A 25,746-nucleotide genomic window follows, 5' to 3' on the forward strand; every position below is an offset into this window, starting at 1 on the left:
TATTCAAAGTCCCCCCATTAATCAAATAATTAAAGTGGAACGCCATTAATTTGTTTTTGAAATCGACAAATTTTTATTTGGTTAAATTTTTTTTTCTGGTTGTGTTGGTTCGGATGTATGTGTTTGCGCGTATTAAAAATTGTAAGTTGTGTTGGATTTATAAGTAGAAATGTTTTGTGTTTGAATGTTGGTTTTCCCTTTATTATAAGGTAACGCCAAAACTAAGGAAACAACATCGCCTATACAATACTGGCCCCTCCTAATAGCTATAAGGAGGAGGTCAGCCGTATTATTGGGAAATTGACCAAAATCCCGACTAGAAAATCGGGTAAATAATTGGCATATTCCGTGGCCAACTGCAGACGTTGATGACAGATGATGTATTCTGGGCCGCAAGCGTATATATTCATGAGACTCGAGCGATATCTTTGATGCTGGGTTGAACAAACAAACGTAAAAATCTGAAAGTAAAAGATATAACATGGCCATTAGTACCAGTGAAACAAGGTAAAATTGGTTTTTACACCTACCGTTTATTTTTGCATCTGTCTAAAAACTGCCTGCATCGGCCTTATTATCATAGTGCCTTCTGAAACGAAAGAAATAATTTTTTTATTAGTGACGAATATAATTAAATCACCATAACTTCAACAATTAATTAGTGTTGTAATTTTATATTATATAACGTTTAGTATAAGTGTAATTGTCAGTGGTTAGTGCTTTAGAAAGTAAGAGATTTAAATTGTTAGGGTTTTTAACGCCAGGGAAACTGTGTGAGAGTAGGGTTACCTCCGTCGTACGGTAGGAAAATTTAAAACTTTGTGTTTATGGACCATTTAGAAAGTCCATAATACCACTACTAAGAGAGCTCTGTTAGGAAGTGTAATGTAGAGTAAAGAGGCCAGATTGGCGAAGTAAAAAAAATCCTATACGTATATAGCTGGTAGCCTGAGTAAGTGGCTCACTTTTAATCGGTCTGGTGTTAGGAATTCCAGGAAAAAAATTGACTTTTTATATGTTCATAGTAGTAAGATTTAAAAATATGTTAATAAATCCTTTCTATGTTTGAATGTTTGTCATAAGAATATGATTTGCTAAATTTTTTTTGTAAGAGAGAGAGGAGTCTCGAATGTAAGTTGCTAGTGAGGTAAGTGTTCGTGGAGTATGGGGCCCTTTAATAATATTGATTTAAAGGACAAAAGGGTCAAGGTTGGGAGGGCTGAGTGTGGGAACACTAGTCACCAAGTTCCCCGGTCATGTGTGTATGGTGTGTTGTTGTTTTTTTATTGTGTTTGTCCTTTCATTACTTTTTCCGTTGTTAGACCCCTAGGTCGTTTGGTTGAAAGGGTTGAGAACCCCCTGATGATGATGCCACGACTGAGCAAGTCAGATCGCCACCAGAAGGCCGCTTTAGGCTGGTTCATAACGATATGGCGCCCAAATTCTAAAACATTTTTGTCCTATCGTCCCTAAATGTCAAGTGCAATACAACACCAGCACGATTTCTGCTCAAAACTTCAGCGCCAAAAACAAAAGTGGCGAGGACATGAAAATATACTGTGTAATAACACCGAAACACCGAACAATAGACAATAGGGTGTAATAGCTTAAACTGGAATATCGCCTTTCCTAATAGCTAACTAATATTATATCCACATATTTGAAACAAATCTGTGATTAAAGTGCAATATATAGTTTAGATAATTAGGAGAGTAGGATATTTTAGTCCATACAAAAGGGTCTAGTTCAATAGCTCTTGTTCGTTAATTGTAACAAAGATTGTATTGTTTCATGACCTGTGTTTTTTTATGTTTCCGTGTGTTTTGTTTATTTTGTAGAGTAACCATAGGCTAGGGATAGAAAAAGGCGAAAGTGCAGTATCTGCTTTGACTATAGCTGTCAAAGACTGTACTGTATGAGAGTACCCTTAGCAAGTGATCTTTTATTTCGACAAACGAATTAAATGTCTTGTGACATCCTTAATGATTCAATGTTCCTAAATGTAGCGTTTAAATGTCATCTATCAATGCGCCATGACCGCCATCAAAGGACACCTAGACAAAAAATGGTTCTATCAAAAGCGAAACCACGCACTTAAACCATACTAGCAGCTGAAAAAACATTCAAAATCCTCTCATATGTGTTATTTGTATTGAAGTGAAAAACTAATTTTTGTGTAAACTATACCTAATGATTTTTAAATTAATAACTGATACCATATTTTTAATCGATTTAGCATAGACTAATATTTACCTAACCAATCTTGTGTATTACTATATTGTTGTAGCCCTCGTTGATTAGTAAAAGATCAAAGAACTCTAATAATTTTTGCATATCAAGAAAAAAACAAAAACAAAGAACCACTTATAAACTTTAAAATCAAATATTAAACTTCTCATGAGCGCCAAAGCCGCAAATAGAAGAAATAGAAGTAAAAGAAATCGCTCCTTGGTTTTTGATCTGAGCAGGACTTCTATTTCGTCCCCTGTGCCAAAACAGAAGAAAACCCCGACAGAGTCAAAAATGGGAAAAGCTAAAGCTAATAACGACCCTTCAATTAGGGACCTTTCTGGGACCATAATTAACACCAATCCCAGCACTAGCGCTGCTGCCCAAATGGCATAAAATTTCCCACCAACCACAAATCAGACTAATCCTATTAATCATCAAGTTAATATTCCGACAACAACAAATCAGACAAACCCTATTAACCATCAAATTCATATTCAGCAAACTACGAATCAACCCAATCCAGGTAATCACCCAGTTGAAGTTGACAACTTAGTCCGAGGCTTAGTTCAACAAAGCCTGAATCACGCCCAAGCAAATATGCAAAATATGGTGCAACAAAGCGTGGCCCAAGAATTGGAAAGAGTGTACAGCGTAATAAATAAACTGAGTGATGCGGTATCAAAACTATCAATAGATGAACGTAGGGGTCCTCCTCAAAATTCTACAGCGCAATCGCTTTTTAACCATAACCCAACCCCTCCGTCAAATAGGGAAAGTAACTTAAACAGGAATCAGGGGAATTCCATCATACCATCCTATATGAATGCTTCGGGTCAAGGGATTAGAGTAGAAAAGTTTGGCCTAAATTTTTCGGGTATACCAAATAGCCTCTCTGTGGAAGATTTTGTTTACCGATTGGAGTACTTCCAAAGCCATTATATGTTGTCATGGGGGGAAATTCTGAACGAATTCCATCTCTTATTATCAGGTCCTGCACATGACTGGTTCTGGTTGCAACAAAAAAATGAAAACATTGGCGATTGGGAGTATTTAAAACACGGCTTATTATAGAGATTCAAAGTCAGAAGAACCTGTTTCGAACAGATGCGAGACCTACTGGAAAGAAAGCAACAACCAGGGGAATCAATCGATGCCTTCTTCCAAGACATCAATTTAAAGAGGTCAAGACTGGAAAAGTCGGTGGCAGAATTCGAAATGATTTCTCTGGTAAAGAAAAACTTACAGAAAAATATTTCCAGTATATTCCATGCCAGTCGGATCTCTCGAACAGCTTAGGATAGAATGCCTAGAAATTGAACGTACGTTTTTCCGCAGAGAGAAAGCCCCAACACTACACCCATCCGGTAACAAACCCTTCAAAATCAACTCTATCCAAGAAGAAGATAAAATAGACAGTATCCCCGTCTTTGAGGAAAGTGACGAAGTAAACGATGTATCCGCCATGAATACTTTAATAATATGTTGGAACTGTCAAACCCCTGGCATGGTTTTAGGGACTGTACCGCTTCCCAAAGAAACAGGTTTTGTTTCAAATGTGGAAAACCGAACACAATCACCCCGAAGTGTGCTGATTGTAGAACGGGAAACGCGAGGGCGAACATGGTTGCAGCGGGGAACCATCGTTCCACCGAACAACCCGCCAATTCGAATCCCCAAACAACTTAATAGAGACCAAAAACAAAGAACAGGAATTTCCAAAAATACGTCATTATTTACCGTTAAATATCAGAGAAGAAAACTACCGAAAAGCAAAAGCTAGAATTTTCGGAGAAAAAATTCCTGATACTAACGAATCACTAGGAACCTGTCTGAATGACAATGAAAAACCAACTATGCAAATCAAGAACATTAAAAAAATATTAAAATTAAGAGAAAAACAAAAAGAACACAAGATATCAAAAAAATCAGTGGCAGAAGCTATATCAAAATTCCAACGTGGTAAAGATCCAAGACCGTATGTGACCGTGAGCATCGGAGGGAAAGCCATAAAGGGTCTTCTAGATTCTGGGGCTACCGTCAGCATATTAGGGAGACACTGTCGTGAGATTGTTGAAGAATTAGGTTTAGAAATCGCCCCCTATATTTCAAACGTCAGCACAGCTTCTGGACAGATGCATCGAATTCTAGGAAAAATAATGATCGATGTGGAATACAACAATAAAATCCATAAAATGACTTTATATCTCTGTCCCGATTTAGAGCAGGACTTATATTTGGGGACAGATTTTTGGAAAATGTATGAGATAGCCCCACAAATCTTTCCTACGGAACAAATCGACATAGATTTACAAAAGAAAATACATAGTGATTCTGACAATGAAAACATGCATATCCTAACTGAAGATCAACAATCAAAATTGAATGAAGTTATAAAAAGTTTTCCTACCTTCGAAGAGAAAGGGTTGGGGTGCACAAAGCTAGAAAAACACTCCATAAAATTGGTAGAAGGTGCGAATCCAGTGAAGGATAGGCATTACCCTCTCTCACCTGCGGTCCAAGAAATTGTTTATAAGGAAATAGATAATATGATTGCTCTAAACGTCATTGAAGAAAGTGACTCGGCGTGGAGCAATCGTACGACAGTCGTTAGAAAACCAGGAAAAATAGATTTTGCTTAGACGCAAGAAAACTGAATGCTTTGACCGTCAAAGACGCTTATCCCCTGCAGAACATAGATGGTATCTTGAGCCGCATAGACCAAACCCATTATATAAGTAGCGTCGACCTGAAACATGCCTTCTGGCAGATTGAACTAGAGGAGGAATCAAAACCATATACTACCTTTACTGTTCCAGGTCGACCGCTATATCAATTCCGGGTAATGCCGTTTGGTCTATGTAACGCGGCTCAAAGACTCTGCAGGTTAATGGATAAGGTGATACCGGGGAGACTGAAGTCAAATGTATTTATTTATCTAGACGACTTACTAATCATTGCAAACAATTTCGAGACCCATATTAAATTACTGAGAGAAGTCGCCGAATGTCTTCAAAAAGCAAACCTGACAATCGGTTTAAAAAAATCGCTATTCTGTTTCAAGGAGCTAAGATATTTAGGATTTATAATTGGAAATGGCTGCCTCAAAACAGATCCAGAGAAACTCAACGCTATACTAAAAATCCCTGAGATTCATCCGAGATTTTGCCTCCATATCAGCGGCTTTGACCGATACCCTCAGGAAAGGACAGAAATTCAAAATGACGCCGATGGCACAGAATCCTTTGAAACCCTCAAGCAAGCTCTGACGTCAGCACCCGTCCTCAGGCACCCCGACTTCCGAAAAGAATTTTATGTACAATGCGACGCATCTGAGTACGGGATAGGTGCTGTATTATTCCAGAAAAATGACGTTGGCGAAGAAAATCCTATTGCATTCTTTTCGCAAAAGTTAAATCCCTGCCAAAGGAACTACACGGTAACGGAAAAGGAATGCCTAGCAGCGGTTTTAGCGGTGAAAAGATTCCGGCCATACATAGAGCTTATGAAATTTACCATCATAACGGACCACGCGAGCCTAAAATGGCTAATGTCCCTCAAAGATTTAAGTGGTAGACTGGCACGTTGGTCCTTACAACTACAGACCAACAATTTCTCGATCGAACATCGAAAGGGATCTGAAAATGTGGTGGCCGACACCTTATCCCGAATGCCTACTGATTCCAGTTTGGTTGTAGATGAAATAAATACGGATAATGAATTATTGGATTTTGAAACAACTGCCTTCGAAAGCGAAGAGTATGTAGATCTCCGAGAGACTATACTCAAAAATAAAGAAGCTTTGCCAGACTTGAGAGTAGAGGGGGATAAAGTTTATAAACGAATGCCGAAGGTAGATCTAGATGTGGTTGAATTCGAATGGAAGTTATGGATTCCAACCGATATAACTTATGTCCTGATAGAGAAGGCCCACAACTACAACAATACCGTCCATGAAGGCGTAAATAAAACACTAACCCGATTAAGAACATTCTACTACTGGCCTAAAATGTCCTCCCAAGTCAGGCAGTATGTAAGAAATTGCGACACTTGTAAAGAAACGAAGTTATCAAACCAACACCTGAACCCTACAATAGGCTGCGAAGTTATTACCGAAAGACCTTTCCAAAAATTGTACGTGGATTTCCTCGGAAAGTATCCACGATCCAAAAAGGGCAATGCGTACATTTTTATTGTGGTGGATCATTTCTCCAAATTTACCTTTTTGAAGCCTATGAAAGAGGCAACCGCTCAGAACGTTGTCCAGTTCCTAGAGAACCAAATATTTCACATTTTTGGTGTCCCGGAGACCCTCCATAGCGACAACGGGAAGCAGTTCGTATCAAAGACATTCAAAGAAATGATTGAAAACTATAAAATACAACATCTAACAACTGCATACTACGCCCCCCAGTCTAACGCGTCTGAGCGGGTACATCAATCCGTACTCGCGGCAATAAGAACCTATGTTGAAAGCGACCACCGTAATTGGGACTTATTTTTACCGGAAATAGAGCAGGCTCTGCGAACCGCTGTGCACTCCGCCACGGGAGTAAACCCCTTCTTTGCCCTATTTGGGTACAATATGTTTACCAGTGGCACAGATTATAAACTAGCGAAAAGGTTAAAATCCCTAACTGACCACCAAATTCAGCAGCTAAGTAAAAATGATAAGTTAGAAATTATGCGAGAAAAGATAAGGAACAACATGCACCAGGCTTACGAAAACAGCGCCAAAAGGTATAACCAGAGAGCACGCCGAGTGAATTTTCTCCCGGGACAAGAAGTCTTTAGGCGAAATCACGTCCTGTCTGATTTCAAAAATAACATAAATGCGGAATTTTCTAAAAAGTTTCTCAAATGTAGGATTGTCCGGCCAATCGGCAACAACATGTACGAGCTAGAAACACTACAGGGTAGACCGTTGGGAAATTTCCACACTAAAGATATAAAAGTGTAACGAGTGCAATAATTCTGTGATTTAGTAATGTAGGTGCAATATAGGTTTAAGAAAAAATGTATGTTTGTGAACGTCCATTTTTTATTTTGCCTTTTTGCAGCTAATTATTATTACCAGTTATTGTTTTTTATATATTTTATATCTTTCACTAAGAGAACGCCGGAGGACAAAAATCCCTACAGGGGTAATAATTGAAAAAAAAAATTTCGATGCCAACATATGAAAAAGTAACTAGTGCAATAATTTTGGTGATATAGTAATACGAGTGCAATTTAGGTTTAAAAAAAATGTATGTCTGTGAGCGTCCATTTTTTTTTTTTGCCTTTTGCATTTGATTATTATTAAGAATTATTGACATTTATTACCTTTTTATATTGACTAGGCTAAGAAAGATCCTTGATACCCGGCTTTTGAGAGTCCAGGGTGTGGGAGTTCCCCACGTTGGGTCCGTAAAGGGATGTATATACGTAACCGTAATAAATTCCAACAACATAAACTTAATCTCTAAATGCATAAGGAAGTCTCTTGGTAGATAAGGTCTGATGAGATTGTTGCATGATCTGCAATTAAGAACGAGAAAAGGACACCGACTAATCTCGAAGCATCTGTGATAGTCATAAAATCAGAAACCCCTCGCACCCAAGCAACAACAGCCCACCATGCTCAGGTCAATGATAAATTCCAATAGCCTTGTTTTTTTTTCAAATCGTTAACATTTATTTTATAAAAGGGAAAATACGTAGTGGATAGTTTAAGACGATTTCGTCTGCATAGGAAACATGCAGGTAGTTGACTCATAACAAGTTGCATCTATATCAATAGTCGCGAGGATAGTCCGCAGAAAAAATATATATAACAACATAATAATCCCTTGCAACTGTATCACACAATAGGTACCGAATAAGTGCATAAATCAAGTCCATTCCAAGAAAAATACAAACAAGAAGCCATAGATTAATTTATTCCACACACACCCATCGCCCCAAATAGTGCTTATATACTTTATGTTCACCAATGTTGCATATTTGTTTCCCAGGCAATATCCATATTCACCCCAAATCATGTTCATAAAAACCAAATACAAACTATTTTATAACCTGCGGAGAAACTACCATTCGCCGCCAATAACCTTTCAGTACTGCACCTCTAGGTAAAACTCACAACTTTGCTATCACCCACCAGTTAACACTAAACCACATTCTATCTATTTGACACCACACAAATTCTCTAACTTACTAGCCTACCTGAAATCATTCACAGAAGTATACCTCATCCAATATAGAATTGAATATCACATATTTTTTCTGCAGCATATTTTACCACCCACTAAGAAAGCTATATATTCTCTTTCTCACAAATTCCTTCTTTGAGTTTGTTTTTCGTTGATTCGCCCCCACAAGCGAAACTCACAAGAACACAAAACCAGTATTTTTTTTTTTGTTTCCACATGTTGGTGGAAATAGAAAACACATCAAGGCACATAAAAAGGATTAAACAATTTCTGCCGTAAACAAATATGTTACACTGGAATGCAGACGATACATTCCAAAAAGTTATTCACTGTTGATAAGCCGCATTAATTTTGTACCTATTTTCCAAATAAACAAATGAGAATGAGGCCAACATAATTGCTTTAATTTTTGTTTTTTAATTATTAGGTAATTCTCGCACCAATAGAACAATTGGAAATAATTCTTTCGATCTTTAGTTATATTTGTTGTCATTATTCATATTTCTTTATTTCTTCAAAATGTTGATATGTTCTGTTCGAAAATATATTGAGAATAAATAGAATATGTTTTTACATCCTAACTAATGATTCACCTTCTTGTTAGTACTCACAATATAAATTGTGTAAACATTTCTGCATGAAAACATAGGAACACACTCACTCACTGTGCAATATATTTTTATAATTTCAAATAGACAGCTGGTGTTCACTGAACCAGCGGAATATAGTAAATGCATTTTGTTTTGTTTAGGTAAAACATGAAGGTATGTTTTCGCGGCACACACAATCACTATGGCAGGCATCCACCAATGCCTGTGGTCGCAAACAAAATATTCCAAATGTACTGTATCAGGTACATAATCACTTAATAAAACCAAATCGCGCACATCAAAACAAAATTTAAACAGTCTGTTGGTATTTCGCAGCAAATGATTATTATTATTTGTAAGCGAAGAGAAAAGTATTTTCATTATTAATATGACACCGTACCGATATTTTGATTTTAATTATTTGTATTATTCGTCCACACTCGGATATACCAAAAGCAATGATCGTTATTGTTTTCTTAACCAATATGTATGTGTCTTAATTTAATTTTTTTTTTTTGCTTAAAGCATTCACTCAACAAAAAACAAAAACTATTGCACAGCACTCATGTGTTTTCAATCTTTTCATGTAGAAATTTTACACACTGAAATAATAATATTCACAAAAGGATGTTATTGGCAACAAAACTCACCTACAAATAGAATCCTTTTTTAGTTGATGTCTTCCACAAATGTTAATTTCATAAAAGTTGAGTAGTAAATCATCAGAGAGTGAAGGGATGAATTATGTGCTTGCATGTTGTCCGGTATTCCGCAATATTGTACACAAGCAGTTCATTTGTTTGGTTTACCACCAGGCAAGAAAAACACTGAAATGAAACAAAAGAAAAATCCAATTAGAATTGTTGTCCATTTGGCACACACAAGCTAAATACATTACCTGGTTGCTTCCACACATTTTCACAAAAACCGCATAAAAATTCTGCCCGTTTCACAGAAGGAAGATAAATATGGTGGCACAGGTAATCCATGATAACCATAAGTCGTTCCAAACGATAGATAACCAGAACGACATCATTGTGGGAATTGCTACCTGTCTGTTTTCAAACAGCCTTCATTCAGGTTGTTGTTGGTGATTCCAGTGTGTTGGAGGGTGGGTAATGTCTGCCTGTATGTTTACGAAAATGGTAACCAACATAGACTGCAAAGGAATCACACTAAAATTCTGAAATGAAAAGAAAAACGATAATTATATGTTAGAGAAGAATTTGTAAACGTAAATAAACAGCACACACTTACCAGTTGTTTTTGTTTTTTCGGCAAACAAGTTTGCTTGGCTCTCTTCATACAGGATTGATTGCGACTTCTGAGAAATGTTAATTGCAACCAGTTGGGTTCAGCAGGGTGTGAGTGCAAGTGTATCCATGTCGTCAGCCGGTTTGTGACGAGTTGTCTGTATGTGTGTGTGTACAAATATGAATGTACAAACCTCATTGAATGACGCAAAAAAAAACACACACAAGCTCTCATTGTAAAATCCATTGATGCTTAAACGACGATTGAAATATAATAATCCATTTGCGCCGTTGACAATTTGTCAAAATCAAATTCCTAAAAAGATCAGGTGGACAATAAAGATTATAAATTGAAAGATGTATACTCACATAACGAAAAAAGTCAACTTACCATTTTGAGGGCAACAAATAAAGGTGAAGGCAGACAGGTTTGACTAACGGGGCTGCAGAAAATGCAGCGTACAGTTGTATGCCAACGAGTGTGCAAATTCTAGTGAATGACAGCCTAAATCCCATAGGGATGAATGAGACGACAATAAGTCATTGAATAGTCCAATAAATGGGGACGCGCGTTTTTTTTTGTTGCACACACATTTACATGCGAGTAGATTGAGACACCAACCACGCTAAGATTTTGGGATACATACACACAGCGTACAGGCCACAATTCCCATTTTTAATAATGTAAAATTTTTTTTGCTTTAAAGAAATTAAATCAAGATAGAGATATATGTCCAATAAATAACTCACTTTAGGCATAATTACCTGTTTTCTACCGTCCGATGAGACACGTAAGCTTCCAGAATACACGAGAATTTTTTTTATGAGTTTTAGGAGGTTAACTCCTACTTATCCATTCAGGCCACGAGATTTCCTCTATCCGCGAGGAGTTTCGCAGGAATGTCCACATACCCACCACGCACATCAACATTTCCAGCACTTACTTTGGAAATGCTGAAGTTTTGTTGCGTGTGGCTGGAGAAAATGTAAATTTAAGCTCCGATGCGTGTTACTCCTGGCTGCCGGTGAACGAGAAAGAAAAAACCGGATACATGAGACGGCCGGTTCATACACTAAACTCGCAGTGTTGCCAACCCCTATTATATTAGAAGATACAATACTGTTGGGGTCTATAGGGATCTAGAGGGTAGGGTAAAGGAAAGAAAGTCGATAAATGTCGGAAAATGGGGAAACTGGAGAAAAAGAGGGAAAAATTTTGGCTTGTAGCGGCCATATAAAAGCCATAACGTAGAAATTGGCTTAGAAGTTATTGGTGTGTGGCATAAAGAAGCCATTTTTAAAATTATTCAAAGTCCCCCCATTAATCAAATAATAAAAGTGGAACGCCATTAATTTGTTTTTGAAATCGACAAATTTTTATTTGGTTAAATTTTTTTTCTGGTTGTGTTGGTTCGGATGTATGTGTTTGCGCGTATTAAAAATTGTAAGTTGTGTTGGATTTATAAGTAGAAATGTTTTGTGTTTGAATGTTGGTTTTCCCTTTATTATAAGGTAACGCCAAAACTAAGGAAACAACATCGCCTATACAATACTGGCCCCTCCTAATAGCTATAAGGAGGAGGTCAGCCGTATTATTGGGAAATTGACCAAAATCCCGACTAGAAAATCGGTTATTTACCGGCATATTCCGTGGCCAACTGCAGACGTTGATGACAGATGATGTATTCTGGGCCGCAAGCGTATATATTCATGAGACTCGAGCGATATCTTTGATGCTGGGTTGAACAAACAAACGTAAAAATCTGAAAGTAAAAGATACAACATGGCCATTAGTACCAGTGAAACAAGGTAAAATTGGTTTTTACACCTACCGTTTATTTTTGCATCTGTCTAAAAACTGCCTGCATCGGCCTTATTATCATAGTGCCTTCTGAAACGAAAGAAATAATTTTTTTTATTAGTGACGAATATAATTAAATCGCCATAACTTCAACAATTAATTAGTGTTGTAATTTTATATTATATAACGTTTAGTATAAGTGTAATTGTTAGTAGTTAGTGCTTTAGAAAGTAAGAGATTTAAATTGTTAGGGTTTTTAACGCCAGGGAAACTGTGTGAGAGTAGGGTTACCTCCGTCGTACGGTAGGAAAATTTAAAACTTTGTGTTTATGGACCATTTAGAAAGTCCATAATACCACTACTAAGAGAGCTCTGTTAGGAAGTGTAATGTAGAGTAAAGAGGCCAGATTGGCGAAGTAAAAAAATCCTATACGTATATAGCTGGTAGCCTGAGTAAGTGGCTCACTTTTAATCGGTCTGGTGTTAGGAATTCCAGGAAAAAAATTGACTTTTTATATGTTCACTAGCAAAATGCCCGCTACTTCGTATGCGGAAAGGATATAAAAAAAAACAAATAAACAATATATAATATGGAAATGACAAACACTGAAAATTTGGTCGCACTAATACCAATTTTAATCAATATTTATTTTTATCTTAGTACTGTACGTACCCCTTAAGTTCGTTTTTAAAAAAGATCAGCCGTATCTCACCCTTACACATTAACAGCGAGATCAACGTTGCACACCAATACACACCCTAACTCCAAAAAATAAAAATTCCAGCACTGTCCCTACACCCAAAAACAAATTGAGTACCATTAAGTAATTTTCGTATACTTATGGTACGTATTTCGACGACATATCTCAGCCATACACGGACATTAATACAAAATAATTACAGTAAATTCCATAATAATTACAGTAATTCCAAATCTCAAGATTCCAGCTGTATCCGTTCGTCCAATTCCAAATTGTACCAAACTTAGTATCAAGTCGAACTCTTCGTACCCATAAGAAAGATTTTCCAAAACTACCTCAATCCTTCACTTTAGTAGTAATCTTACTTCCAAATTTCAGGATTCAAACTCTATCCGTTAAACCAAATTAAAATTGCACTAAATATAGAACAATTTAGAATTTTCGTACCAATTTTCAAAACTTCCTCAACGCAACAGGGCTACAATAATCATACTTTCAAATTGCAGGATTCCACCGCTATCCGTTCACCTACATACAAATTGTACTAAATTTAGTACCATTTAGTGCTTTTCGTAACCATAAGTTTGCTTTTTCAAAACAACCTGAATCCTACTCTTCGACTGTAATCGTAATTCCAAATTTCAGGATTCCAGCTCTATTAATTCACCCGAATCCAAATTGTATCAAATTTAGTACCATTTCTTTCCCAAACAAAAATTTCAGGATTCCAGCTCTACAGTTCACCCAAATCCACATTGTACCATATTTAGTACCATTTAGTACTTCTCGTACGCACACGTACGACTTTTAAAAATTTCCTCAATACTACACTCCTACAGTAATCTTAATTCCTAATTCCAACACTATCCGTTTACTAAAATTCAAATTGTACCGAATTTAGTGCTTTCTGTACCCATAAGTACGAATTTCCAAAACTACCTCAATTCTACTGTCCGACAGTAATCTTAGTTCCAAATTTCAGAATTCCAGCTTTATCCGTTCATCCAAATCCAAATTGTACCAAATTTAGTACCATTTAGTACTTTTCGTACTCAAAGGTACGAATTTCTAAAACTATCTCAATCCTACGCCCCTACAGTAATCTTAATTCAAAACTTTAGGATTCCAGCTCTATCCGTTCACCCAAATCCAAATTTAGTACTGCTCGTAATCATAAATACGAACTTCCAAAACCATTTCCTTATTTCAACGCCATTTCCCAACCTTGATACTTAAAATTCAGGATTCCAGTTCTATCCGTTCACCCAAATTGTAATAAATTTAGTACCATTTAGTACTTTTCGTACACGTAAATACGAATTTCCAAAATTTCCCCAATCCTATGATCCAACAGTAATCTCAATTTCAAATTTCAGGATTCCAGCTCTGTCCGTTCACTCGAATCCCTATTGTACCAAATGTAGTACTTTTCGAACACATAAGTACGAATTTCCAAAACCACCCTCATATCTCAGTCCTACACTTCACAGTAATCTTAATTCCAAATTTCAGGTTTCCAGCTACATACATACGTTCACTAAATCCAAATTGTACTAAATTTAGTACCATTTAGTACTTTTCGTACCCATAAGTACGAATTTTCAAAACTACCTCAATTCTACACCCCACCAGTAATCTCAATTCCAAATTTCGAGATTCCAACTATATCCGTTCACCCAAATCCCCATTGTCCCAAATTTAGTACCATTTAGTACTTTTCATTCACATAAGTAAGAATTTCCAAAACTTCCCCAGTCCTACACTCCAACAGTAATATCAATTCCAAATTTCAGGAATCCAGCTCTATCCGTTCACTCAAATCCAAATTGTACTAAATTTAGTACCAATTATTACTTTTCGTACACTCAAGTTTCCAAAAACCCTTTGGTGCATCTTTCTTACTCTTCATCAGTGATCCTCAGTCCAAATTTGAGGAATCAAGCCCTATCCGTTCACCCAAATCGAAACTGTACCAAATTTAGTGCTATTTAGTATTTTTCGTACCCTATGTACGAATTTCCAAAACTTCCACAATATTAAACTCCACCAGTAATCTCAGTTCCAAATTTAGAGATTCCAGCGCTATCCGTTCACCCAAATCCCCATTATACAAAATTTAGTTCCATTTAGTACTTTCCGTACACATAAGTACTAATTTCCAAAACCACCTTCATATCTCAATCCTACACTTCAACAGTAATATTAATTCCAAATTTCAGGTTTCCAGCTCTATCCGTTCATTCAAATCCATATTGTACTAAATTTAGCACCATTTAGTACTTTTCGTACCCATAAGTACGAATTTTCAAAACTACCTCAATCCTACACCCCACCAGTAATCTCAATTCCAAATTTCGAGATTCCAGCTATTATCCGTTCACCCAAATCCCCATTGTATCAAATTTAGTACCATTTAGTACTTTTCGTACACATAAGCACGAATTTCCAAAACTACCCTCATATCTCAATCCTACACTACAACAGTAACCTTAATTCCAAATTTCAGGTTTCCAGCTCTTTACGTTCACCCAAATCTAAATTGTACTAAATTTAGTACTTTTCGTACACATGATTGGTAATTTTCCAAACCATTTCCTTTTAGAAGCACCACTTCCCAACCTTGATTTCCATATTAAATTCCTATATTCCTGGGGCCTATTATTGATTTCATTCAAATTACAGATTTTGAAATTGAAAATTGAATAGTTATGACTGTACATCTCCATATACGATAAAATTCTTAATTGCAAATAAATCGTGGTAATATGCACAAATCTATTGCACTTCATTGATTTGCAAACATTTAGTTATTACCAAAAAGTCAGGTCCATACAGTTTTTAGTTGTTGTTATTTCTGGCCGATTTCTGAATTTATTCTTCAACAGCAACTCATTTGTTCATTTGCGTAATTGATGTTTATACACCATTATCACCAACTGCGACATCTGTTGCAATGGAAGATAACAAATGTCTTGTCTTTCTATTATTTAGTGGTTTACGATAAAATAAGTGCGCCTAGAAGTAAACTACAAAATTTGAAATTATGTGTGATCTCTTACGATATCAAGAAGTTATGGCATTGTTAATTTTACACATGTCTTGCAGAGGGCCAACTAAGTGAATAAGTACGTAATAGTAATGAAAAATAAGGATTTTTGTTGTTGTTATTTTTTGTGGTTCCAGGACGAATTTTCTAAAACCCGACCTTATCTCGCACATTTGCATCAACAGTGACCCACTGGTAAAATTTCAAGCTCCTAGCTTTAGCCGTTTTGGCTGGGCGTTGATGATGAGTCAGTCAGTCAGTCAGTCAATCACTTATCACCAAACTCATTTATATATATAGATAGTAGTAAGATTTAAAAATATGTTAATAAATCCTTTCTATGTTCCAATGTTTGTCATAAGAATATGATTTGCTAATTTTTTTTTGTAAGAGAGAGGAGTCTCGAATGTAAGTTGCTAGTGAGGTAAGTGTTCGTGGAGTATGGGGCCCTTTAATAATATTGATTTAAAGGACAAAACGGTCAAGGTTGGGAGGGCTGAGTGTGGGAACACTAGTCACCAAGTTCCCCGGTCATGTGTGTATGGTGTGTTGTTGTTTTTTTATTGTGTTTGTCCTGTCATTACTTTTTCCGTTGTTAGACCCCTAGGTCGTTTGGTGGAAAGGGTTGAGAACCCCCTGATGATGATGCCACGACTGAGCAAGTCAGATCGCCACCAGAAGGCCGCTTTAGGCTGGTTCATAACAACATTCTGAAACTCTAAAATGCTTACTTCATGTTGTTTCAGCGGTATTTTGCATCATATCTTTTACAACACGTATTTCAAGCACAGTTCACACCAACAGTTTATTCTCGCATTTCGGATTTCACTACGCTATTGACATTTTTATTAAATCGTCGTTGAAAAATGTACTGAAAACAACGGGATAGAGTCAGTTTACAACAATGACATGTTCTGACGAATGTATTACATTCCAGGGAGTATTTTTCCAGAAGAAAATATTCAGAAAAAATTAGCAGTTTTATAGATTCGGTGCGAAATGTACAAAAATTATGTCATTTTTGCATATATTTTGAAATTTCTCCAAATATTTTATTCTTGTACTTATCTACAAATTTGCTTCAGAGGTCAGAAGAAGATTCGCATTGGTTTCAGAGATATAGCCCCCAATTTCTTTAAAAACTGAATATTTAATCATGTTTAGATGGGGCCATAAAATCCGAGCTGGATCTGACACAACAAAACCAAACTATGGTTTCTTGTCGTTGGGGTCTGTATTTTCAAAAAATCCTCAGTTCGAATTGTTTGCACAAGATTACCTTAAAAATGTTGCACAGTGTAATAAGAGGAACATCTTTATGACATCCCCTAAGGATAACAAAGTTAAAAACCTTGTAGTTATTAATGATAATACATAATACTGTCATACTGTGCGGACGTGTTTTTGACTCGCTCCAATAAATTGTTAATTTACTCTGCTTTATAACATAATAGCAATAACAATCTGAAAAAACAAACTTGCGTCGTGTCTCTGATTCGAAGTGTTTTCGAGTACATACTTATTCTGGTGCTGTTCGCTTGTTATTTATCAAACAACATATAAGGAATTATTGTTTTCAATCGGCGTTTTTCCTTTGTGCTTCGTTTTCGTAACAAGAACATTCTAGTGTAACAAAAGCTTTTTCTGCAACTTGTCATCAATCATTACATCAATTCCCATTCGCTGTTTTGCTGTCATCGTGAATGTTGCACTCCCATTGGACATTTTCATAGGTTTATAAATATACTAAAGCTCTACTGTAATTATTGTGATTGGTTGAAATTTGAAAATTGTATTTGTAAATCAGAATGAAATTGTTATTGATCATTATATACGTCCTGGATACTTAAAACGAATTGAAAGTGAAAATTCTACCGAGGCACTATTTTTACATCTTATAAATATGAAAACTGTGGAGATCAGAAAAGAACTGGCAAGATAATCCATAATAATATACTATCGTACATAATGATGCCTATTGTATTCATTGGTTCCATTCTACTTCTTGCAAAATAAATAACATGTGATAATGAAAACCAAAAATGCTTCGAGGACGGAAGCATTGATAAACGATGGGGGAGTTACAGTACCCTGAAACGGTGTTGCAGATCAAAATAAAGAAATTCAAATCTGCAACAATGCACAGATCAAAATACTAAACAGAAATCAATAGCAAAGAGCCACCCAAGTGGAAATATTTATAAAGATCAAAGCAAAGAAATCCAAATCTGCAATAATGATGCAGAACAAAGAATTTAGAAAAAGCAAATAACCACCCAATTGGAAATACATTAATACACTTTTACAATAAGACATATGTATGTACGCACAACCAACGACCAATCCAGAATGGTCAAAATGCAAGCTAAGCATTTTGACCATTGATATGAAATAAGCGTTTAGCTATAAGTTAGTCTTAAGATATCGTTCAATGAATAAAGTTTGAAAAACGGAATTACGGTTCATTTTAATTACTCCTACACCGGCAAATGTCTGGTGGAAAGTTTTATACACCCAACCAAGACTAAAGACCAAATTTCAGCTATTTCGGTGTGAGGGGCAACCTTCAAAATACCGAAAGCCGGGAGGTACAGTTCAATGGGGGCTATATGAAAGCTTTGCACCCCCAACATAGACTAAATGGCGTATTTCAAATATTTCGGTGTATGTAATGAGGATAAAACTATCAATATACCGAAAATCGGGAGGTACCGTTCTGTGGGGCTATATAAAGACGTGGACCTCTACCGAAAATTTCAGCTGGAAAGTGTTGTACTGCCAGCGAAGACTAAATACCAAATTTCACCCAATTCGGTGTGATAATGGGGATAAAAGCTTCAAAGCCGTGTGTAAAAAATGTAAGCAAATCACGCTCTTAGGAATTGCAGCCAATTTAAATTATTGCCACTCTACAGAAGAATGAAGTTCGTGTATGCAAATAAATATTGTGTGAACTGTCTATCGTCGAATCATTACAAGGCAAAATGTCCTAGTCAAAATTCGTGTGCAAAGTGCAAACAGAAGCATCACACAATGCTTCATTTGGAAAGGAAAAATTAAAATTACAACGATAAGAGAGGTGATGGAAGTTCAGATCAAGATCCAAGGTCATCTAACTCCCCTCCTAGAAGAAATAGCTCTGCGAATGATTCAGATCGACTTTATTTTTCTCATAATAATAGTACGACGGTGCTGCCGACTGCTCTTGTCGAAGTATCTGATGCTAGTGAGAAGTTTTTGGTTAGAGCTTTATTGGATGGAGGTTCCGAGCGTAGGTTTTCGTCAAAAAGGATACAACAACTACTCAACATTCCTACAGTAAGACATGATACGCAAATATGTAGGTTAGGTGGAACCATAGTTGGTAGTTCACATGGAATTAGCAGTATTGTGGTGAAAGCAAGGGACTCGGACTTCTCCCTGAAGATGAATTTAATAATAGTTCCAAAGTTATCAAATTTTCTACCAGCAAAGAAGGTTAATGTTGATCATTTAAGTGGTATTTCGGAATTAAAACTAGCTGATCGTTATTTTTATAAACCGTCACCGATTGATAGGATTATTGGAAGTGATTATTTGCCGCAGATTAATATGGAAGGAGTTCGACATGACATATCAAAAGAATTAGAAGCATGGAATCTAAATATGGGCGGTATTTATCTGGCCCCATGCCTGTTAACAATGTGAATACATTTAAGACCACTGTATATGACAGTGAAGATATGGCTCTCCATGAGCAAATGAAAATGTTTTGGGAAGTTGAAAATGTAGAGAGGATTCCTCCTACTAATGATGACGATTCATACTGCGAGGAGTTTTACAAGAAAACAACTTACCGAGAAGATAATGGCCGGTATGTTGTTCGTCTTCCGTTGCTACGAGAGCACCCAAAGGATATTTATTTAGGATCATCAAGGAGTAGTACCAGTGCTCAATACTTTCGAATGGAGAAAACTTTGGAGAAGGCTCTGGAGCTGAAAGCTGAATATAACCATGTTCTACAGGAATATATTGATTTGGATCATATGGAGCCTGTGTCACATCGTGAAAAGCTGGACGATAAACAGACATCGGTCTACTTGCCGCACCATGCGGTCGTAAGGCCGGACAGCAAGTCAACTAAAGTAAGAGTTGTTTTTAATGGGTCAAAGAAAGCTACAAGTGGCTATTCTTTGAATAATATTCTCCTGCCTGGACCAACTTTAATAGCAGATTTGATGCAGGTTATAATTTCTTGGAGATTTTATGAATTTGTCTTCACCGGTGACATACAATAAATGTATTGGCAGATATTGGTGCATCCGAAAGACAGAAAATATCAGCTAATACTTCAGCGCCCGAGCAGCTAACAACCCGTAAAAACAATCAATTGAAGACAGTTACATTTGGAATTAACTGCGCACCTTTTTTGGCCTTAAGGACTTTAATTCAACTTGGAGAAGATTGCAAATTGACAGATAGTTCGTCATCTGAAATATTAAGGTATGAAACTTATGTTGATGATGTGCTATCAGGAGGGCACAATATAGATGAGGCCCATAATAAACAAAGTCAACTTATTGAAACTTTAAGGGGAGCAGCCTTTCCCCTGAAGAAAATGGCATCCAACTGCAACGCCCTGTTGAAAAATTTGGCCGGGAAGGATCTTCTTGATGAAGAATTTTTGAAATTTGATGAGACAAGTACTACTAAAACCCTAGGAATTCGCTGGAATTCGAAGAATGATACTTTTTTTTATAAAGTTCAAGAGGGTAGTAGCACTCCGTTGCACAGTGGAAAAAAGTACCGATTTAGCGCGCCAAAAATAAAAATCAGTATTTTATCGTATGTTTATCCATGATTTGGATAATTTTCGTTCAAAAAGGATCATTTTAATTCATATATTAATATATATGGCAATTTTTATTATATAATAGATAAAATATACGAAAGTTTATATGTTTATGTTTAGGCGGTATTTCATATCATAGTTTATGCAAAACATATTTCAAGCAATGTTCACAGGCTGTTTATTTTCATATTTGGAATATCAATGCATTGTTGATATATTTATCAAATTGTCTTTGACAAATGTGCCAAAAACAGCGTGGTATAGGCATTTTACAAGAATAGAATGCTCTGAAGAGTTATTAATTACAGTAAAGCGGATATTTTTTCTAAAGGAAAGTCAACGAAAAATGTAACAGTTTTGGAGATATGATGCGAAATATACTAAATAATGGCATAATTGACATTTTTTCTAAAAATTATTATAAAAAGTTTTTTGCAGTTTGTTGCAGCTAAAATTTTGCAAAGTTGTTAAGAACTATGTGTACTAAAAATAAAATAAAAAATCTAGGCGTCATCCTGCGACACTCCCTAGTTATAGCTTTAACAAAGTACTCAAGTTGAAAAAAATCGGATGTCACATATTTTAAGTGTAAAATCCAAGTTAAAATAAATAACATCTTATATGCAATATATTTTAATTCACCTGTCTTCAAGAAATATTTAATACAATAAAGCTTTGAAATTACTTTGTAGAAGACTGCAAGAGTCGATCGCCAATTTACTACTAAAATATATTATGAAAACCAGTTCATAAATTTTCAACGAAAAATGAAGCGTTATTCCGCTCTGAGTGATGGAAAACAAATTATTTTAAATTCTGTTAGATTCAGTGGACACCTTAGATCAATACTGCACTAATAATTTTTAAATTGACGAATGTGATTTTTTTTCACTTTTGGCGCGCTAGATCGGTATTTTTTTCCACTGTGCGTTGGCTACTAAAAGAGATATTCTATCAGTGATTGCGAAGTTATACGATCCACTTGGCTGATCATAGTGGTCGCAAAGTCTATGGCAGGAGAAAGTTGATTGGAATGAAGCAGTTCGTGCCAGTATTACGGTATCCTGGAGAAAATTCCTTGAAAACTTACAAACATTGCTGAACTGGAAATACCTAGATATTCGCCGGAAGCAGTCATACAAGCACATGGTTTTTCAGATGCCACTGAGAAGGCGTACCTTGCAGTAGTGTATATAAGAGTTGAGCGCCCAACGGGAGAAACAACAAGCCACCTGCTGGTAGCAAAAACAATGGTAGCAGAACTAAAGAGTTTAATAATCCCAAAATTGGAGCTGTAATGCTGGCGAAATTGATGAAGTGTTTGGATATTCGATACGATTATAATACTCGCCGATCGTGCTTGGATAGCTTCAAAAAGATCCACAGCCACTTAAAACATTTGTAGCAAATCGTATTTTGGCACTTAAAGAAATATGTAACATTGAAGACTGGCGTCATGTAGGCACTGACGAAAACCGCGAAGGTATTGGTTCTCGTGGTTGCACACAATGTGAACTCAAACAGAACGAACTGTGGTGGCATGGGCCACCCTGGCTTCGAAAACCATTAGAAGAATGGCCAAAACCAAGAACTTTCGATCCTCCAACTATAGAAACCATAAAGACATCAACCTTCACTCTTCTTTTTAAAGATAATGAAATTTTTCAACGGGTTACATCTTTCAATAGAACTATCAGAGCAATAGCGCAAATCATTCGGTTTTTTCAACGACGTCGCTATTTCAGAAGAAAGAACTTAACAAAAAGAGCGCAATAATAAGCTTGAACCCCTTCTTAGATAAAGAAGGACTTATTCGAGTAGGAGGTAGATTAAGTAACTCTGGATTGAGTTATAATGAGCGACATCCTGTCCGTTTGCCCACAAAATGCGGCCTAACGAAACTTTTAATAAAATATACTGACAAAACGTTGCTTCATGTAGAACACAACATTATGCTTAGAGTCATAAGACAGGCGTATTATATTCCGATGCTTCGAAATGTAATAAGAAAGTGCATAAGAGAATGGACGAAATATGCCATCTACAAGCAGAAGTTCCAGAATCAGATCATGGGAGCTCTTCCGTGAGAACAAGTCACATTCTTCCTCCTTTTCACTTGCACGGGAGTGGACTTCGCTGGCCCTTTCAACATTAAGTCGTCCCCCATCACGCAAAATTGTTGAAAGGATACGCTGCAGTTTTCGTGTGTTTTTGTAAGCGAGCCGTACATCTTGAGTCTTGCTCCGACCTCTCCGCAGATGCCTTCCTGGCTACTTTCTCTAGATTTGTTGGAGCTCGATGAAAAATACAGCGAGCAACTAACAACTATTTCACTAGTGGAAAATATTTGGCATTGTTCGCCAAGGGGTAAGGCAGGGAATACTATAGTTTAGTTTTTCCACTAATAAAATAGTTGTTTTTAAAATATTAAAACAACAACAATGGGATTAAGCCAGACTATTTTGAAAAAACAAAATTGCAAACGCTATCCCAATAAAAAAAACGCCACAATGCTTCTAATTGAAGACACTGGCACGACGTGTGTTGTTTTTGCTGTAAAGCAGACCAACCAAATTTTTTGGTGTGTGCATTCGTTGAAATTCGGCGACACATACTAGTGGAAGAGGTTTGAATTGTTTTCGCAGACACTTTCGTCTGAGTTGTATGAGGTTGCCAAGGAAAAACTTCTCATTGAACTTTTTTCTTTGCTAACCTTTATAGTTCGAGCTGACGATTGATGTTTCGGTATAAAAAGTTTCTTGTTGAAGAAGTTATTGAAAAATAACTTTGGTGGAGAATATCCACAAACAAGAAACAAAGGAACTGATGAGATCCAGTGGCGTGGATCGAAACTATAGTATTCCCTGCCTTACCCCTTGGCGAACAATGCCAAATCTTTTCCACTAATAAAAAAGTTGTTTTTAAAATATTAAAACAACAACAATGGGATTAAGCCAGACTATTTTGAAAAAACAAAATTGCAAACGCCATTCCAATAAAAAAACGCCACAATGCTACTAATTGTAGACACTGGCACGACGTGTGTTCTTTTTGCTGTAAAGCAGACCAACCAAATTTTTGGTGTGTGCATTCGTTGAAATTCGACGACACATACTAGTGGAAGAGGTTTGAATTGTTTTCGCAGACACTTTCGTCGGAGTTGTATGAGGTTGCCAAGGAAAAACTTCTCTTTAAACTTTTTTCTTCGCTTACCTTTATACTTCGAGCTGACGATTGATGTTTGGGTATAAAAAGTTTCTTGTTGAAGAAGTTATTGAAAAATAACTTCGGTGGAAAATATCCGCAAACAATAAACAAGGGAACTGATGAGATCCAGTGGCGTGGATCGAAACTATAGTATTCCCTGCCTTACCCCTTGGCGAACAATGCCAAATCCTTTCTACTAATAAAATAGTTGTTTTTTTTTTTAAATAATAAAACAACAAAAAATGGGATTAAGCCAGACTATTTTGAAAAAACAAGTTTTTTCAGAGTTTCAAAATTCAGAGTTTGGCATTTTCATTTTGGTCCATTCGTACCGGATATTTGGATAGCTGTTGCGGCAATTCCCTAAATCACCAGTTATTTATTCCATAAAACATCAAAAAGCAAGGTAAGTTTGTGCTTTATATTCAAAAAGTGAACAATAGTGCATAAATTCAGTGTTGTGTTCAAGTGCGTTTTGCCGACGGCAATTGGTTTTTTCATTTTTTCAATTGCACAGTGTTTCATATCCTAAGTGTAAATTTCTGAAATTTACTTTTCAAAGAACACTTCACATTTCCAATTTAATTTTAAATATTAATTTGGTGGAATATTCTATTATTTTATTTCAAATTATTATTATTATGACATGTTTATAAACGTGTAACATATTATAAACTTAGTCTATTTACAAAGATTCTCCATTCATTTCTATCATTTGCTATATATTTTAATTGATCGATTGATAAGTTGGTTTCTGTTGTTAGTGTTCTTCTCCATATTGTTTTCGGCCTGCCTCTATTGCGTCGTCCTTGGGGATTCCAATGAAGAGCTGAGTGGGAAATATCAGTTTCGCTTTTTCTAAGAGTGTGGCCGAGCCAGCCATATTTCCTTTGAGTGATTGCAAATTTTATTTCCTGTTGATTTGTTATATTCCAGAGACGTTCGTTAGATATAGTTTGTGGCCACCATATTTTTAATATGTTGCGAAGACATCTGTCTATAAATACTTGAAGTTTGTTGGTTAATGTGGTATTGGTAAGCCATGTCTCGGATCCATACAGTGGCGTAGATTTCACGCAAGAATTGAAGATATTGACTTTTGTTTTTATATTTAATGTCTCAGATGACCAAATGTTTTTCAGCGACGCAAATGTTCCTTGGGCTTTTCTAATACGGTTATCAACGTCCTCCGTGGTACCTCCTTTTGTTGATAAAATGCTACCAAGATATTCAAAACGGTCCACATTCTGTATTGCTTCTCCATATATCATAAACGGGTTGTTATTATTGGCATTTATCCTCATAGTTCTTGTTTTGCCGCAGTTTATTTTCAGACCAACTTTTAATGATTCCTCTGACAGGTTGAGTAATTTGTTTTGCATATCTGAGTATGTTGTTGTAAGTAAAACGGCATCGTCTGCATACTCCAGATCCCCAAGTTTGTCGAACAAATTCCAATTTAGACCAGATGGTGTTGAGTCTAGATTTTCAAACACTGCGTCAAGAACTGTGACGAATAATAGCGATGATAATGTGCAGCCTTGTCGCACTCCGCTGGTTGTAAAAAACGCTTCGCTGAGGAGTCCTTCGTGCAACACTCTGGAAGTCGTACCAATATAGCTATGTTCTATAAGTGTCACTAGTTTCTTGGGTATTCCTTTTGAAAGAAGTGAGCTCCATATGTATTTTCTGTTTAGGGCATCGAACGCTTTTTCATAGTCCACAAATGCTAGATATAAACTTGCGTTATACTCTACGGATTGTTCAATGATGATTCTTGTTGTGCATATGTGGTCGATGCATGAATTCCTTGCTCGGAAACCAGCTTGGTTTTTTCGCAACAATTTTTCTAATGGTTCGGCTATTCTATTTAAAATTATTTTGTTGAAAATTTGTA

General features: G+C 36.3%; 1 long non-coding RNA gene across 1 annotated transcript; it reads right to left on the reverse strand.

Annotated features, from left to right (window-relative positions):
* Positions 1-49: 49 nt before the first annotated feature.
* On the reverse strand, positions 50-11,349 carry LOC141388180 (uncharacterized). The gene is made up of 7 exons (XR_012408751.1): positions 11,029-11,349; positions 10,655-10,962; positions 10,268-10,579; positions 9,909-10,193; positions 9,661-9,837; positions 531-589; positions 50-461 (listed from the first exon to the last, which is right to left on the reverse strand). It is a non-coding gene; the product is annotated as an uncharacterized lncRNA (long non-coding RNA).
* Between the last annotated feature and the right edge of the window lie 14,397 nt (positions 11,350-25,746).

The sequence above is a fragment of the Musca autumnalis genome, unplaced genomic scaffold (assembly GCF_047663935.1).
Source record: "Musca autumnalis isolate F117 unplaced genomic scaffold, ASM4766393v1 scaffold_7, whole genome shotgun sequence".
In the NCBI taxonomy this organism is placed as follows: Eukaryota; Metazoa; Arthropoda; class Insecta; order Diptera; family Muscidae; genus Musca; species Musca autumnalis.